This window comes from Silene latifolia, chromosome 2 (assembly GCF_048544455.1).
Source record: "Silene latifolia isolate original U9 population chromosome 2, ASM4854445v1, whole genome shotgun sequence".
Taxonomy (NCBI): domain Eukaryota; kingdom Viridiplantae; phylum Streptophyta; class Magnoliopsida; order Caryophyllales; family Caryophyllaceae; genus Silene; species Silene latifolia.
Genome location: NC_133527.1, coordinates 138,533,098 through 138,551,899, shown reverse-complemented (window position 1 = coordinate 138,551,899; position 18,802 = coordinate 138,533,098). Strand labels below are relative to the sequence as shown.

The 18,802-nt window shown below is 32.8% G+C and overlaps 1 long non-coding RNA gene across 1 annotated transcript; it reads right to left on the bottom strand.

The window, feature by feature from the left end:
- Positions 1–794: 794 nt before the first annotated feature.
- LOC141630396 (uncharacterized) lies at positions 795–14,945 on the bottom strand. Its single transcript, XR_012537479.1, has 4 exons — positions 14,794–14,945; positions 14,474–14,633; positions 1,275–1,327; positions 795–1,005 (listed from the first exon to the last, which is right to left on the bottom strand). It is a non-coding gene; the product is annotated as an uncharacterized LOC141630396 (long non-coding RNA).
- Between the last annotated feature and the right edge of the window lie 3,857 nt (positions 14,946–18,802).

Here is an 18,802-nt window from a genome sequence, read left to right as displayed (position 1 = left end):
ATTAAAAATGCGGCCGATAAAAGTTAAAATGTTGTACATACACACATATTATTGAATTTATAGTGTCCAGACTTAGCTACTTCTTATGTTTTACCACAAGCGAGTGTCTCACGCTAAAAAAAATAAGGAGAGAGTGGTAGTGTTACTCTCTCAAGCTCTTTTATCTTTTACTCGTTTATTTTCACAACTTAACTATTAGTTTTATGGATCGACATTTCTATACAAAAAACATGGTTTATAGCGAAAGACCTAAATAATATTTTAACTATTAGTAAGGAGCCAAGGGCATGTGACTTATGCGAATAAAATTTTTAAAATCAATACGAATTCGATAAATAAAACAATGAAATATAATTATATATCTCTTGTTCTTGATGAGCTTTTATGTGAGCCATTTTAACAACTATTCCGATGAATTCCAAGAAAATTAGATACATATTTTTAAAATATCACATTTTATGTTCTAATAATATTCTCCGTGATACATATAAGATTATATTTTAGAGAAAAGTAAAATAATATTATAAGGAGAAAAAGTTTAGAGGAAAACTCCAATAATTATTATTAGTAATAGAAGATGGGCAAAACTAACTACACGTTTTATGGAATCACGCAATAAAATAGAGATTTATGCATATACAATTCTAAACATAGATGTTTCTTCTTCATTAATCCAAGATTATAATAAAAACAATACTATTATACTCTGTAAGAATTATTACATTTCCTAATTAATGAGAAAAGAAAATATACACAAATCATTTAGAAAAAAAAAACATTTATCCAAGAATTAATGTGAATTACATAAGAATATATTTTATGTAAAACGAAAAATTATTTGAAGATTTAAAAGCATTGAAAATTGGAACACAAATTGGAGAATAAATATCGGTTTTTACCAATATTCATGCAAAATATTTACTCCGCTTATAACACTATTAAAATGTCAAATTGATATCTTTGCATCATACTTCAACACTTTGTCTAAGCAAATTGATTTGTAACCTGTTAGACAAAATTAAAATAGAAAGAAGTGTTACATATGAAACTAAAGTGTGGGAAATAGTGAAAGACAATATAGTACAATTTACAAACTTTCAATTGATATTTCAATGATTAGAATATATAATAATATATAATGTCAACTGTCAACTACTTATTTGAGATTCATGCTATCATTTGATATTGCATATACACCAATATAGAAAAAGAAAAGTCGACAAAAATGAAAAAGTCAATCAAACCAAACAAAAATATGTAAAGAAGATTCATACCCATAATACCAATTTCATGGAGTGTTATTTATATGTGAGTATATATCATCTTTCTGCAATTTGAAAATACAAAACTAATAAATAAGATTCTAATTAGTTCAATACATAATAAAGACAAAAAGTTAAAAAAAAAATTACTTATCTATTTATATTTTACATACCAATTTTTGAGTAAAATGGAATTATGATTGTTATATAATGGCGAGGGAAAAGCAAAAAGGTTATCATTATATAAAGATAATAAAGTTAAATAAATAGGTAAATTGATAATTAAAGTTATGAAAGGGATATAAAAGGTTTGCATCAATTTTTTATTATTTTTAATGTGTGTGTGTAGCGACTTATATTTTTTTTATAAAAAAAATTCTTTACTTATAAGCATGTGACATATGACAATCGAAATGACTTTTTTTATGGCACATGGCTTAGTGAAATGTTTAGTCTTATATTTTTATAATATTGTATAGAGGTGGCATGAAACTATTTATTTGAAAATTAAAATAATGGTACAAAATTAACTATAGCAGTCGTATAGCCAATGTCGATACTTTTGTAGTCCTTTTTTTTTATACAAAGTATAGTACGAAAGTAAGTGATTATATATATATATATATATATATATATGTATATATATGTATATATATATATATATATATGTATATATATATATATATATATATATATATAACTGGATTGGGAAGCTTTGGATGCGCCACGTAGCATATCCAGCCTTACATGCAACATTAATGACAACTTAGTCATTAATTACAGGCATTAATGTAACATAAAAATCAACATCAAAACAGTTTAATAAAGTTATTTATTAGATTAAATAAAATAAGTAATATAGTTAATTCTAAAAATATTTTGAGAAAAATTATCAATCTAAAATAAGTAATATAGTTAATTCTAAAAATATTCTAAAAAAATTTCATTAGTGAGAGTCAAACCCAGGTAACTTTTATAAAAAACAAGTGACAAACCAACAGTCTACAAGCAACCATCTGATTCTATAGTACTTCATAATCTATATATTTTTGTTTTCCTCAGAATAGCCCGAGTAGCCTACCCTTCGATCCGCCCCTCAGTGTATTAAATATGCAAATTATATAGGTTAACAAAACAAGATATTTTTTTACAAATTTTGATTGGGTTTCTTGGTATTGGGCTTATCCAATGCTTCTCAAATCCAATTTGTTAGTTGTTAGATTGTTCAATTTACTCGTGCAAGAAAAGGGGAGATGCTATAATAACATGATAATCGAAGATCAGCAACAAAACATTAAGTTCATAGTAAAAAAATTAATCAAGAAAATACTATAGTAATTGTTATTGTTTTATTAATTAGTATAGATAGTTAGATTGAAAGTTATGAACACTTCAACATGACTAGTCACTTTAACAAATAGCTATTCACAGCGGTTTAAAAACGTAAAAGGAATGATTTTGAGACTAACGATTAATTCAATTGCATGAATAAACAATATTGTCTAATCGAGTAAAAACACGATGCTTGAAAAATTTAAATTTATGCCAAATAATTGTATATACTATATAGGATATGAAAATTATTTAAAAAAAATCACAAAATTCTAAAACTAATTATGATATTATGGAAAGCTTAGAATATAGGGAAGTTAATAAAAACAACAATAAAATATGGAGGTATAAATCTTATGCTAACAATATAAAAGAAATTTTATATATTGGGCTATTTAGTTGGTGGACCTATTTTTAATGAATCCTAAAATCTATGGTAAATGTGGAAGTGAGGTTTTGGAGGGAAAAAAAATATGTTATAGATATATAGATTACTATTAGAGTCATTTGTTTTCACTATTTTTTTGTTATTATTAAATTTTGTTACAAATTATTTCGTTGTTCTTACTACTTTCTAGTATTTTTGACTTATGAATTTTTAGGCCTATTTTAAATGTTGCATGTTGTATATTTTCAGTATGTTAGCATTTTTTTAGTTTGAAGTATTTTCACTCTTAAATTATTATGTTATAAGTATTATCGTTCACTTTTTTAAAATTATTTTTCAGTAATTTTTTTACTTTTTGAGAAATGAATTATTTTTTCGATTTCAGTAATTTGACAGTTTCAATGTTTTTCTAGTACTGACTAGATTCTCATTATTTTTTCTATAGACTAAAATACTAAAAAAATATTTCAATTTTTTTTAATGCTTGAAATCATTATTTTATTTATTTATTTATTTATATACTAATATCGTTTATTGAACTTTTTTCATTAATTCGAGATTTATACAGATGTCTGCCTTGTGCCTTTATCTTCTTTAAAAAAAGGGTCGGGTTTTATTTTATGAAAATTTATTTTATATATGTCGTATAAATATATGTTAGTAGGTAGTATTCCACGTTTCGCGCGGCCTGTCTTAAAATGTAATTATTTTAATTGAAGAAAAATAACATAATTTATATATGACCTTTAATATTTTTACATATAAATAAAAATAAATTAATTTTTTTAGGTTTAACTTCAATGTTCTAAAATAATATACATACAATTTTAATTAAAAATAATAAGTGATAATTAATTATGCATGATCAATGTTTCATAAACTATTTTGTGACAGATCAAATAACATATTAGTTAAAATAAAATTTATTCGAATAATGCAACAATTAACATTAATTTCTAAAATTATATCATTTCAAGATACGTTATGTTCCAAATCAATTGATATTTGTTCAAAATGATGTGAAAATAATTTTATGTAATTTTTAATTTTTTACGTATAACGTGTGATATTTATGTACCAAACATATAGAGTTCAAACTCAACTTATACAAATGTTTTGATTATGTCATGCATGTGTTATGTGTTAAACATATCTATAATAATTTCAACTTTTGTATTTTTAAACAACTATATATAATGATATTTAAGAGTTTATCTGTAAATAAAATAGGTTAAAAAAATTTCAACTAATATTTTCTGAGGTTTAATTTCAAATTATTTAAAAGATAACATATAAAATATTTAACTAAAAATAATATTTAGCTAGTCATAATCAATATTTATACTTGACGTATACATATTTTAATTGAAGATATTAAAGAAAAATGTAACGTTTTTTCTACTTCATGTCATTTATAATACTATATTATTTAATAATCCTTACTTTTGTTTTGATTATTCAAATATACTCGCGATCCATGTGTATATCCATAGTCGTACACATACTCGTTATCACACTATTTAAACTTATCAAAATCCCATATGTATTCAATTTCTTGCAATATAATTTTTTCATTCCCACGTAAAAACTTACTCCCTCCGATTCAGACAAATGAGAACACTTACCTAAAACGGACGATCCATACCAATGGTAACATACCTTATTTTGCCTAAAAAATTACTAAGTTACCCTTATACCCCACTGCATATTTACATGTTTGCCATCAAATGTCGCACTCACCCACTTACTCAATGTTTAATTACACAATACATTATTCTTGTGCCCCATTTAATACTTCCAACTTTACCCCTCACTTTGCCACTTTTTTTTTTAAATAACTCATTTTCCCTTATGTTACCACTTACCATTTGCATGGATCGGAGAGAGTATCTCTTATTAGTTTTCTTTAAGTTATGTTTTTAAGAAATACAATGACTCTTCCAAATATATTTTTCTTAGGATTTAAAGGTCTAAGTTTTATAACTTTCTCAAAATATCTTTTTTACGTAAACATAAAACATTATGAGGACTCACTTTAATCATCTCGACAAATCAAAATATTTCAATAAATATAAAGAAAAGTATACTTAATTTGAAGTATTTTTCGCAATGAACGTAATTATTTACATTTTAGAATTTTCATCAAAATAATTTTTTAATAAATTAAGAATCAAATTACCATAATTATTTAATGTAATTTTATAATAAAATTTATTAAACTATAGTTAATATTTTGCTGAGATTTATACAACATTTATTATGTTTATATTTAATATTCAGCTGTAATTAATACTTGTATTTAAAATTGGGTTGACACGTGGCGCATCCACAACGCTTCAACCAAATTATATATATATATATATATATATATATATATATATATATATATATATATATATATATATATAGAATTATATAGAATATAGAATAGAAAACATGAGAGTAAATATTGAAAGTAAGAAAGAGAGTAAATAAGTCTTAGTATGAACGTGGGTGGGTTTTGCCAGGAAAAGAAGATTTTGTTTTTCAAACTACCTAAATTTTAGGAGTCAATCAGCATCTCTATGGCAAATCCAATAGTAAGCGGATATCTTCTAGCTTGACAAATCCACATCATATCCTAAGCTACAACCATTTTAAACTACAAAAAACTATTCCAATGATTTAGCTACGTCTTATACTAGCTTGGCATGAACCACAAATTCCAATAAATCAAAAACTAAAATAAATCAAACCTAATTTATGGAGCTAATTTTCCTATTGGTTAATTTGTATAGTGGGCCAATTTAAGCAACTAGCTTAATGAAGCTAGTTGCTTAAGGCAAGCCATTCTACATGGCCTTCTCCAATGGTGTAGGAACTAGCTTGTAATTTTAAGAAATTGCAAACGAGTTCCTAAACTACGCCATTTGAATTGCTCTAAATGTTATGGCTTTTATAAAAGGATTATTTCATAACAATAATCCATCCTATTGGTGGTATGCAATAATCACTCCATCCTATCAATAATCCCAATTAAATCCAACCTAAGCACCATACCTTCTAATAACGAACCAGCTGATATTTTGTGAAGTTTTATGTTGGAATATTTGATAGTTTTTGGACAACCTAGCTGGTATATATGATGTTTATATGTAATATTTTTAAGTGATGAATCAAGTACTTTGTTTATTTGATACACATAAACATCACAAAATATCAGCTGGTTCGTTATTAGAATGTATGGTGGTTAGGTTGGATTTAATTGGGATTATTGATAAGATAGAGTGATTATTGCTGACCATCAATAGGATGGATTATTGTTATGAAATAACCATTTATAAAAAGGGGATTCTTATCTAATATTATGAGAAACTAAATTCGAAGTACATGTCTCGTGAAATAGAAAATGAATAAATCCCCATTATTATATAAGAAATAGAAAACCATTAATATAACAGAAAAATCAACATGATGCTGGATTTGACGATTGATATTGATACTTTAAATTGCTGTTAGAAATTTTGAAACTAGATTGTGAAAGATTATAATGCTTGATTTCTTATTGATAAATCAAAGGGGTTATATAAAAAGTATAGGGTAATATTCTAGGCTACAAATATGTAACTAAATACAACAATAAAGGTAGCAAATATCAACAGAATATTTACACATAAACAGAATAATCACATATTTTCACACCTCCGTAGTCAAAACGGGAGGAGGCCGGACATTGAGACTATCTCGGAAATCATCAAAGAGGACCAATGGTAACCCTTTGGTGAAAATGTCAGCGATTTAGTAGCGTGAGGGTATATGCCGAATATGAACTTCTTCACGAGCAACTTTTTCACGAACAAAATGAATGTCCATTTCTATATATTTTGTGCGCTGGTGTTGAACGAGATTGCTGGAGAGATAGGTAACACTAACATTGTTGCAAAACACAAGTGTGGCCTTGCGAATAAGGAAATGTAGTTCAACAAGGAGATTGTGAAGCCAGTAAGACTCCAAGACGACGTTAGGAACTCCGCAATATTCCGGTTCGGCACTAGAACGAGACAAAGTTGGCTGTCGTTTAGAGGCCCAAGACATTACATTTTCTCCCAAGAAAAAATAATGACCGTATGTGGACCGTCGTGTGTCCTAGAAACCACCCCAATCTGTATCAGTATAGGATATGAGGTTAGTAGGTGAGGACGACTAAAGCCAAAGATCATGGTCAGAGGCGCCCTTGATATAGTGGATGATCCGTTTAAGAGCAAGCATATGATCTGCCATTGGAATGTGCATAAATAAGCAAATTTGTTGAACCGCATACGAGATATCGGGGCGGGTGAATGTGAGCTACTGAAGGGCACCAGCAAGGCTGCGATACAAACTAGAATCATCGCATGGAGCATTTGTTACGTCACTAAGTTTGAGTTTAGTGTTAATCAGCGTAGCAAATGGTTTGCACGAGCTCATACAAGCCCTCTCAAGTATTTCGAGAGCATACTTTGTTTGAGATAAGAACATACCATCTTCGTCTTTGTTGTGTTGCACACTAATACCCAAAAATAGCTTAGTGGACCTAAGACCTTCATTGTGAACTCACTGTTGAGATGTTTCATTATCGTCTTTCGAAGGACTTCAGAGGATCAAGTGAAAAGAATGCATCCACATATAGTACGAGATAGGCAATATCAGTACCGTTGCTATATATGAAGAGGTAGTGATCAACCTTGTTATGATGAAACCCAAAGCGAGAAACAAAATCTTCAAAACGCTTGTACCATGCTCGAGGAGCCTGTTTAAGCCTACAAAAAGACTTCTTAAGTAGACAAACATAGTTCCGATGTTGTGTGTCACGGTAGCCAATGGGCTGATTCGCCATGTAAGAAGGCATTTTTAACATCTAGTTGGTTTATGGGCCATGCTTTGGACAAGGCGAGACATATGACAATGCGTATAGTAGCATGTTTCACCACCGGACTGAATGTATCCTCCACAATCAACACCAACCTGTAGCGTTTTACCGTCACTTTGTGCCGAAAAATCCACATTGAACATATAACATTAACATCAGGTGGACGAGGAACTAAATCCCACGTCTTATTTCTAATAAGCGCGCGATACTCATCATCCATGTCCATTTTCCAGTTATGGTCCCTAAGAGCACAAACTGGGTTACGGAGTAAAGGTAATATGACAACCAAGTATGTAAACCCTTGATGTGTTTGGAGTTTTTTTTTTCAGATGCTATGGTCTCTACGGGTAACGGATTTGGAAGGGCATATACTGGAGTTAAGAACAGAGGGATGTGAATTTGGAAGCATAAATGAAGGTTGAGTTGAGGTGGGAGTACGGGAATCAACATGGGTCGTATCATAAATCTTGAAGGATATAAGGGGACATACTATCATCTAAAAAATCGTAGGTGTGAGAGTCGGGTTTGTGAAGTTTGGAAAAGGGAAATTGAGATTCATCAAAGATGACATGACAACTGATAACGAATTTATTTGCGGAAATGTATCACTCTTAAAAACTCGATGATTAGATGGATATCCTAGGAAGATGCAAGGAGTATATCATGGTTGGAGTTTGTGTATAGTGGTGGCAGGGATGAAGGGATAACATAAACATAAAAAAACCTGAAGGTGGTCGTAAGACGGGTTACCGTGATACAGAAGTTTTAATGGAGTATGGTAGGTATGGAGTTTGCTTGGAAGTATATTCAATAGATAAGTTTCCATTGCAATGTGTGGTGCCACATAGAAGCTGGAATTGAGGCGTGAAATAAAAGGGTGCGAATTATGTTAATAACGGATCAGAGTTTGGATTTAGCTTTGCCGTTTAGTGAAGAAGTGTGAGACATGATAAACGAAAAGACAAACCGTGTGTCTCACAGAACAATCGGAAATGACTATTATCAAACTCTTTACCGTTATCACATTGAATCGATTTAATTTTGCGCTCAAAATTTGTTTGGATAAAATTGTGAAATGTAATTAAAGTGGAATAAACATTATATTTTTTGTTGCTAAGGGAAAAGTCTAAAAAAAATTACTAAAATCATCCAAGACAAGTAATAATATTTATGGTCAAAAGTGCTTAAGACCAGAGACGTTCAAAGATCACAATGCAAAATGTCAAATGACATAACAGTATATGAATGAGACGAAGTAAAGGGAAGGCGAATTTGTTTTTCAAGCGAACAAGATTGATAAACAGAAGAACTAGAGTTCAAATTACAATTAATCAATTTATTTTGCCTAAGATGATTAAAAACGGGTGCACCGGGATGACAAAAGCGATCATGCCAAAGAGAAGGTGCTAAAGCCGCATAAACTGGTGGATGAATGGATGATTTTGTGTATGTGGAGATAGGGAAGAGTTCACCTCGACTTTGACACCTAATTAGACTCGTCCCTATCCGCAGATCCTTCATACAAAAACCATAAGAGTCAAACTCAATAATAACAGAATTTTCGTACTGACACTAAGTTTTTGACTAGATTTAGGGCGTGTAAAATGTTGTTTAGGACGAGAGGTTTGTGAGGGGTAGCTAAGGTCGTATGCCCATAACCACTGACCGGAATGGAATGACCGTTTCCAATAATAATACCACGACTATTGCTCATATTAACATGCATAAGACGAGAGATTACCTTGATTGGAAGTCATGTGTGACGTAGCTCTAGTGGCCATGTACCAGCGAGGGTCTGGAGGTGTGAGCCCAAGAGTGTACATGGCAGCCTTAGTATCAATCTGAGACGGAACAGCATCCGCGACATAAGCATGGGTAGGACGTGGTCCGAGTATCCTTAGTTGAGGGCGAGGTTGCACACCGGGTCTGCCCCATGGACTGGTTGGATAGGGACACGGAGGAAAATTCCAAGGACACCACGACCAAGGAGCGAAACCACCATGCCATTAAGGAATAGTAGGAGCGTAAACGAGTTTAGAGGAATCACTGTTAGTAGAGGCCAAATCTTGGTTCTCATCATCATCATCACCATCATCATCATCATCATCATTATTACTATTATTACTATAATTATTATTTCAGTTCCCATTATTCTTCTTTTTACCATTATTTCGATTTCCCTTGTTGGTCGAATTAACATTAGGACGAAAAAACCCATTACCTCCATCATTGACATCAGGAACAACTTTAGAGCAGAAGGCAGTGGACAAAGTTTTGGCAGCCTCCTTAGCGCTCTAGAGCTCTTTTTCGCCATCAGTAGAAGACTTTTCAACAGTACCTGCCTTCGGTGGAATGATGTGGTGAAGCACACGATTGGATTTTGTGTGGTTTATGAAAAGAGCAGCCTAGAAGGGGTGTTGATCATTGTCAATACCAAGGGTGACGATGTTATTAACGGAAAAAGCAGGATGAAATGATGTTTTTGCATTCGGCATATTGAATTGACGTGAGGTCGAGGATGAAGGAGAAATAAGGTAGGAGTGTCGTGTGAGAATGACGGCTAGTGCGTGCTGAAGAGAGTTAGAAGATCATACCCTAGGAAGCTGCTACCATGAAAGATTATAATGCTTGATTTCTTATTTATAAATCAAAGGGGTTATATACAAAGTATTGTGCAATATTCTAGGCTACAAATATGGAACTAAATACAACAATAAAGGTAGCAAATATCAACAAAATATTTACACATAAACCGAATATTCACATATTATATCAGATTGTGAAAAAGATAAACCAAATACCCTCAAATCTCGATACACGTATAGAAGCGGAAATTAATATAATTAAATTTGGGGGTATCGGATTTATCTGCTAAATTGATGATCAATTATGCTTTGAAAAATAAGAACTTATATTTTTTAGTTTACTTTGTTAATTAAAGGTCAAACTGAGTATGAAACATAAAGGCCTAGTAGAGTAGTAGTCATTGTAATGTAATGATCAATAAGAAGCGAAATGATTTTGAAGATATTAGGTTAGAGATTCTACGGTATGCCGACAATATTTGAGAATCTCTTAGGAAGACATTAATAGAGTGAAGAATATATAGATTATAGTATGATAGAGATAGAGATACGAAGATATTATGATTTTGGTTAAACACGCTTGACTTAGAAAAGACGTTTAGGCGCGAATTCGTTAAATCATGTGCTACCACGTGTACATTGGTTCTTGTTTTATAAATTTATATATAGATATATAAATATAAATAGATGCATTTGGTATACATATTAGGGGAAGTATAGAAGCGATGATCACTCTTTTATTTAGTATTTGTTATCAATTGAAAAAAATTGTACCCATTTTATCGTACATAACAACCCTTTTATATTAGTACACCATGTTATGTAATATATATCCATTTTGTAACTTTGAGTACCATGTTTACTTCAGATTGTAGTTGGACACTCAATAAATTTATTGAAAAACCGTCTATCAAGACTCAAGAGACCTACTCTTCAATATACACTTTCTTCAAAGTAGGGAAAGATAATTATTGTTACATATATTACTAGAAAAAAACTGGTTTCTAATATAGTAATATGCTACAACTTGTTTCTCTAGATTGCTATTTTGCAGACTAACTCTGATCCAAGTCAAGTGAAATATTGTGGAGTAGGAGGGGGCTTTAGTGTCTACAATTTACCGATTGAACGATCACAATATTCATCTGGAGAAGTTGTGATTCAAAACGGTGATGATAGAATAAAAGCTGGATGGACGGTTAGTGATTCATTATTAAATGATTTATTTAACATAATAATACTGTTTGATTAGTAGTGATAAATGACAATTGCTACTTATATGGATACAGGTTAACCCTAAATTGAACAAGGACAACAGGATACGTGCTTTCTTGTACACTGATGTAAGCATGATTGCGTGGATACTAAATATTATTTTTTAATATCTGCTACCACAAGTAATCTTGTTTTTCAGAATTATTACCAAAGTAATTTTTTTTTAAGAACTGATACCATTATACTAATTTTGGTTATAATACACAATCATTTTACATCGAACAGCCAAATGTCACTTGAAAAGACTAAAATACACCCACTTTAACCTTCCCGCCATTTGTTACTAGACTTCAAACAATCTTAACCCAATTATATACCTTCTATCAATTTTTTTATAAATCTTAATTCACTTTCACATCACCACAATCCTCCTAATTGATTTGAATAATTTTCACAAATTTTATCTATTATATTGAAGTACTTTCTTCTTCATCATATCATGGAGTACCTTCACCTCCAATATCAAGGGAAAAATAGGAAGAGAGTAAAGGCAAAATAGGAAGAGGAAATATGACTTAAGATGAAGATTTGAAATGAATGGTTGTGATTCATCCTTTTTGGATCGTTTAATGAAATGGTATTGTTTTAAAATCGAACCTGTTATTATGGTCGCGGTTTTTTATAAAAAAAATTTACGTCGGTAGAAGTTCTTAAAAGAAGATTAATTGTGATAACATTTATTACATAACCCTACTAAATGTTGTGTACTCTTCCTATGATGAGGAGTTTTTTCCAACACAATAAGAACAACACAAATAGGAGTATATATTATTGATGTTTAAAGCTGAATATGGAGTAAATATGACCCATTTACAATTAAAAGTAACCGTTTTTTGATAAAAAGTTACCAGAACAATTTCTGAGCTGTAACATTTTGTCGTTAAAACGGTCATATTTTACCGAAAATAATGACATTGCCCCGTTTACAGTTGTAAACGAAAAGGGGCCGTCTACAATGAGAATTTGTGTTATACAAGTTCTGAGCTGTAACATTTTGTCGTTAAAACGGTCACATTTTACCGTCAAATGATGACATTGCCCCGTTTACAGTTGTAAACGAAAAGGGCCCGTCTATTATGAGAATTTGTGTTATACAAGTAAAAGAGTTTTATTATTACAGCAAGTCTCATTGAAGACGGGCATATCCGTCACAGGTTGAAGACGGGTCAAGTAATACCCAATTGGGTAGATAGACAAAAGCAGAATGCCTAGGAGTAACAGTTTGTTTTTTGTCTTATCTACCCAATTGGGTATTACCTGATCCGTCTTCAGCTAGTGACGGATATGCCCATCTTCAATAAAAATTTGTGTTATTATTATTAGTTGATCGCATTGTACAAATTCTTTTATAGGTGGGCCAATCACATTGTTTCAATGCATTATGTCCTGGATTCGTCATTGTACGAAAAGATGTACCTATTGATAATATCTTCGGCTCTCCATCAATAAGAGGAGAAGACCCGTACATTTTCAGTTTACATGTTTATCAGGTATTTTAATTTTCACTTTGTCTCTCTAAAGATGGATAAAAGACAGGTATATTCGCCTTAAAATTAAAATGGGTCAAATAATATACTCCATACCACTTGGATAGAGAGGACAATTGTTTTGCTAATCCCTAAGGAGTTCTACTTTGTTTTTCTTATTCTTTCTATTGGGCTCGTCTTAAACTTAATACAGATATACGCATCTTAAACAAGAATTGTATAGAATTTTTGGATTTAAAGTATTATGGACATTTGCTTCGCAACATTAATCATCCCAAACTAGTAAACTAACCCGTCTATAAAGCGTCTACACATGGACATGAAGGACTTGTGTTTGTAGTAGGTTATTTGAACGTGTTTTAATAAGTTTATTTCATCACGATCTTTTATTTTGGATTATGAGGTCGTATTTCGGTCCAATCATTTGGATTATTTGGGGACGACATTTGTCTTTTTTTGTAGCCTTCTTACAGATTTAGAAGGAATAATTCTAATTCTCATAAAGCTAATTTTTAGTATTTTTTTATAAGGAAATGAAACTAGGTCAATTGAAATCGACCCATAACATCCTCGCGGATGCGAGCGGTAATCAAAAGTAAAAAAAAAATTAAATTACCCAAAGAAATATAAAACCAAGGGATACACACAAGGACACAAACAAAATTACTCTCAAAGAAAGTCAGGCGGAACTTTGAAATCCCAAAGAAGGAAAACCGAGTCCGTGAGGGTAAAAAACTAAAAATATGAAAGCAATCCTGCAACTATTTTTTTTTTTACAAAACATCCTTAGTCAGATCTCCATTCCAATTGCCAAACTAATACTGAAAATGGAGAAAACATCCAAAAAATAACCAAATTCTGTTAACACAATTTCTAATATAGTTTTGCTAAAATCATAAGATAAAACATCATAAAGTATTTCTGTTTAATTCCTGCCTATTTTAAACCTTCAAACTAAAGATGTGATATCAGGTGTTAAAGAAATTGCACATAAAACAAAAGGTTGCATAAGATTTTAGCCATCCCTTTTCATCAAAGGTAATGAGTTAGGATGACAGGACCCAAAATAGAAGGCCAGCCTGGTCTGATGCATTCTTCAAATGGGAACACTCAAAATTAACATAAAAACCAAACTAATTAAATTGGACTAATAATATAATACGCTCTAGAAATGCAGTTTAAATCAATCAAATCAATCAGACACAATCATTAGTCGGTATAATACATGAAATTAAACAAAACAAATAATAAATTACCGCATCATCTTGTTTGTGTATGCCTCCTTTGCAGAAATGTTGTTGTTGTTGTTGTTGTTGTTGTTGTTGTTGTTGTTGTTGTTGTTGTTGTTGTTGTTGTTGTTGTTGTTGTTGTTGTTGTTGTTCCATTTCTTCCCAATCTTCTACTTCTAATAGTAACCTAATACGATATGACATCAATCAAAAATCCTAATTTTAGATCATCATCATCATCAATTTCAGAAAAAAAAAACAAACTAATAGAACTAGGAAATAAAATGATGAAAAGGAACCTAATTTTAGGTAGAATAAGAAAACGGGGGAAAGTAATTTTAACATACCTGAAGCGAATGAACTGGGGCAAAACGATGATGTGAAAAAGATGGATATTGGAGAGGTAGAGACCCGAACCAACGTCGGAAAATCCTCCTTGCACTACTATCGGTACTATTTTGTTTATGTTTTTTATGTAGAAAAGATGGATACTGAAGTGGTTGAGAATGACTTGGGAAGAGACATGAGAGAGGGGAGAGTAAAAGGAGGAAAAGAGGAAAATGCATGGTTGGTAATGCATGACAACATAAAATAGTCGTACACAAAACGAAACCTGTAACACCCCTCTATTACCCGGCCAAGGTAATGGGAGGATGTTACCATCTCGGTTTCCCGAGACAGTGTTTTAAAACTTCAATTAAAGAACAACTTAATTAAATAACAAATTTAGTGATTTACAAATGAAGGAATAAAGAATAATAAATGTGAACTAGACATTATACAACTTGTCTACCATCTAAGTTATCTATCTATGCTACTCGACTCCAAGTCTGATGCTGGTCTCGTCTCCCACGTGACATCAAACCAACCTGTACTTAACCTGCACCCCATATGATCAAAAATATCATATGGATCAACACAGGCCACCCCGAAAATAGGTGACAATTTACACAGATACACACACACACACACATCAGTTTCAATAAATAAACATAAGACACAACGTGATAGATAAATATGCAACATATCAATGATATGAATGAGACAATATTATACAATCACCACGTCGGTACTGGGATAAGCCCAGACGTACCCACAACCATAGGTGTCAGGGACACGCCCACGAAGCCATACCTCACAAACAGGTACTCGGAACAAGTCCGTGGAACCGGACCCGAGAGCGACTCGGATCCCCTGCCAGACATCTATCCTCATTCACACGAGTCCCTTCGTAACTCAAGTCATTAGTGTACACATCCCTCTTGGAGTAGGAAGGTTCAAGAGGCGACCCAAGCATGAGACGGTCTCCCAACCGCCTCACGCCTCCTCAACAAAAAGTAACCATCCACAAACCGTCATGTCCTCCAATATGCATGACAACCACAATAAATGCAAAATGCCATACAATATGCCAATTACTGACGCATCATGATGCAAGGTCCCAAATACGATATGAATATCAATTCTCAATATTCACGACAAACATATTATAATGCAATGGCCACTCAATAACGACTCATATGTCCATTGAAATATATTGAAACCGAGTAGGATTAACCTACCTTTTAGCATACTCCATAAACAATCCAATTAATAATATTCTTCCACAAAACCGTCACCTAAATAAATACTAAATACGCATAATTACTAATTAATATAATTAAATTAAAAACATGTTAACAAGTAAACAAAACCCGTCTAAAAATATACCCAAACACCCACAAACACACGAGTTAAATCGTGTGCTTGAGCCACGAAAACCACCCCCTTCAATTCCCCTTATCCACTGCTAACACCCTAGCCCACCACCACCTTGGACCACCTTCTCACCACCCTTGGCCACGGTGGCCAGCAGTCCTGCCAACCGATATACACCACCTCCAAAACAACGACAACAACAACAACAACAAGTAGCAACCCGACAGCACCCATACACACACACGACATACACACACCAAACAACTCCATAATTACCACCACCGTTCACACCACCACTACCCGCCTAGCCACGGTGAACCACAGCCTGTCCAGTCACTAATGACGCTACCAAACACCAGCGCTAAACACCTACACATGACAACAACAAAAACCACTATCCACAACACACACAAACCCGCATACCCTCCAAATCACCCGTTTGGCCACCCAAACCACCGCCACCCAAACCACCGCCACCACCATTGACTACCACTCAATTAGCGTCTCAGCCCACGAGAAAAGCCACCCAAGACCACCCCAAGTCAGGCCACAAACGAGGGTCAAAATACAGCCCAAAGACGGGTACAACAACCACAACAATAACGACATTATATGTCACGGTCAACCCTAGATATGGCGGTCAATGATGGTCAAAGGGGGTCAACGACGGTCAGAGATGGGTCAAGATCGGCGCGGGTCAACGGTATAAATAAATTAACATACGGGCTATCATATGACGGTCTTACCTCAAGATCTCGAGGCCGAGGGACAAAATCTCCCTTTCTTTTCTCTCTTTTCCTCTCTCTCTCTCTCTCTCTCTCTCTCTCTCTCTCTCTCTCTCTATAATCTTCGTGTGTTGATTTTGTGAATTGTGATAAGGTGGATGATATAATGGCAGGTGGAGTATTCATGTATAAGGGTGGGTGTAAGGTTCTAGTAATATGCCGTATTATTATTATCAATATTATTATCGTATATTATTATTACTACTTATTATTACTATATACTACCGTAACCATATAATGCCGTCTTATAACATAACTTGTAGAATACAGTATAAAGTATAATATAAAATATGAGGCATTATAGTCTTCCCCCCTTAAAACGAACTTCGTCCCCGAAGTTCACCTCACACTCTCTCCTCTCCAACTACTCCCTGAAGCCTCATCACCATTTCTCATGCACTCTCTCGCCTCACATGCTTATCTACAGTATACGCTCTTTTATAAATATCACGCTCATCCCAAGGTTCTTTGTTCAACTCTCATTACTACTTCACATTCCGCACTTCCTCTTTCCTTAATTTAGGAATTGTTACATCCACTCTCTCTAAAATAGATCTTCTTCCCGAAGTTCGAATCCCAAACATCAACTATTAACATCTTCTCGATTGTCTAACTAAATTCCACCATGTACCGCGCATAGTCATGCCTCAATGGTACATTTAACAAAAACGTATACCATGAAGTGTCAATTCCGTACTATACCTTTACCTTTTTTCTTCATTAACATCATCCTAGATACTCCATGATATCATTACTAGGCTCACTCAAGTCGAACTCATGAGCGCTACAACAACTATATCCTATTAATAAAACATCTATGAGACATATCCACATGACAATCATGGTTAAAAATTTTCAGTCCATCATGTATTTCAACTCTTTTATCTATAAACGGAAAATCACGGGAAGCAAACAATAGTACTGAAAACGCAATATCGACTCATATGAGAATAATAAACGAGCATAATACTTTCAAAATTCTTTCACAACCATTCCGTCTCCCCCGGCACAACCGGCGACGGTAAACACAGTCACCCGCAACCGCACCGCAACTCAAAACACAACGGCTATATCAGCCACCATTACAACCTATCAAGTCTCGTGAATACGGTCTTAACACCACATTATTAACCAAGAATAACAACAATATCAAAACTCAAACAAGGAATTGACAACTAGACCATAATGCGTAACATGGATACTTCACAAAGCAATTAAAAGACAGCTTTGCAAACAACATCTATGCTACCATTCATGGGGTCGAGTCTCACGAAATTACTTTCACGCGTTGTAAATATGTACTCAAATTAGACGTTCATACTATATAACACAGGTGATCAAACACTTCAATAACATAATTCGACTCATGTGTGTCACATATCACATTCCCAATCCCGTATCCGTGAAGACTCGACTTGGTAGTACTGGATGTACAACTATATATCCTAATTATATTAAAACTAAGACTCATCCATCTTACGCCACGACCGACAACACAATCTTCTTATAGGAGTTCGTGCCAAACTTATAACGAATTTTACTTATAACTCTAAGTCCTTAATTACATAATTGCGTTCGATTGACCAAACTTGTTTCTTCATCTTAGAAAATAACGCTGCTCAAAACCCGACGTCAGTATAATAATAATATAACACCCGTATACAATCACTCTCAAGTAGTTCCTCCACTAAGCGTTTCTAGGACTTTTACTATACATCTTACACCACCTATACGTCAACCATGTCTTTGTTATCTAATAGTCAAATCATGGAACTCATTAACCATAGATCCCAAATCGTACCCATAATAATCGCTCACATGTTTTTTCCAATCGTATTCACTATTAGTAAGTAAAAACACTCGATAAATATTC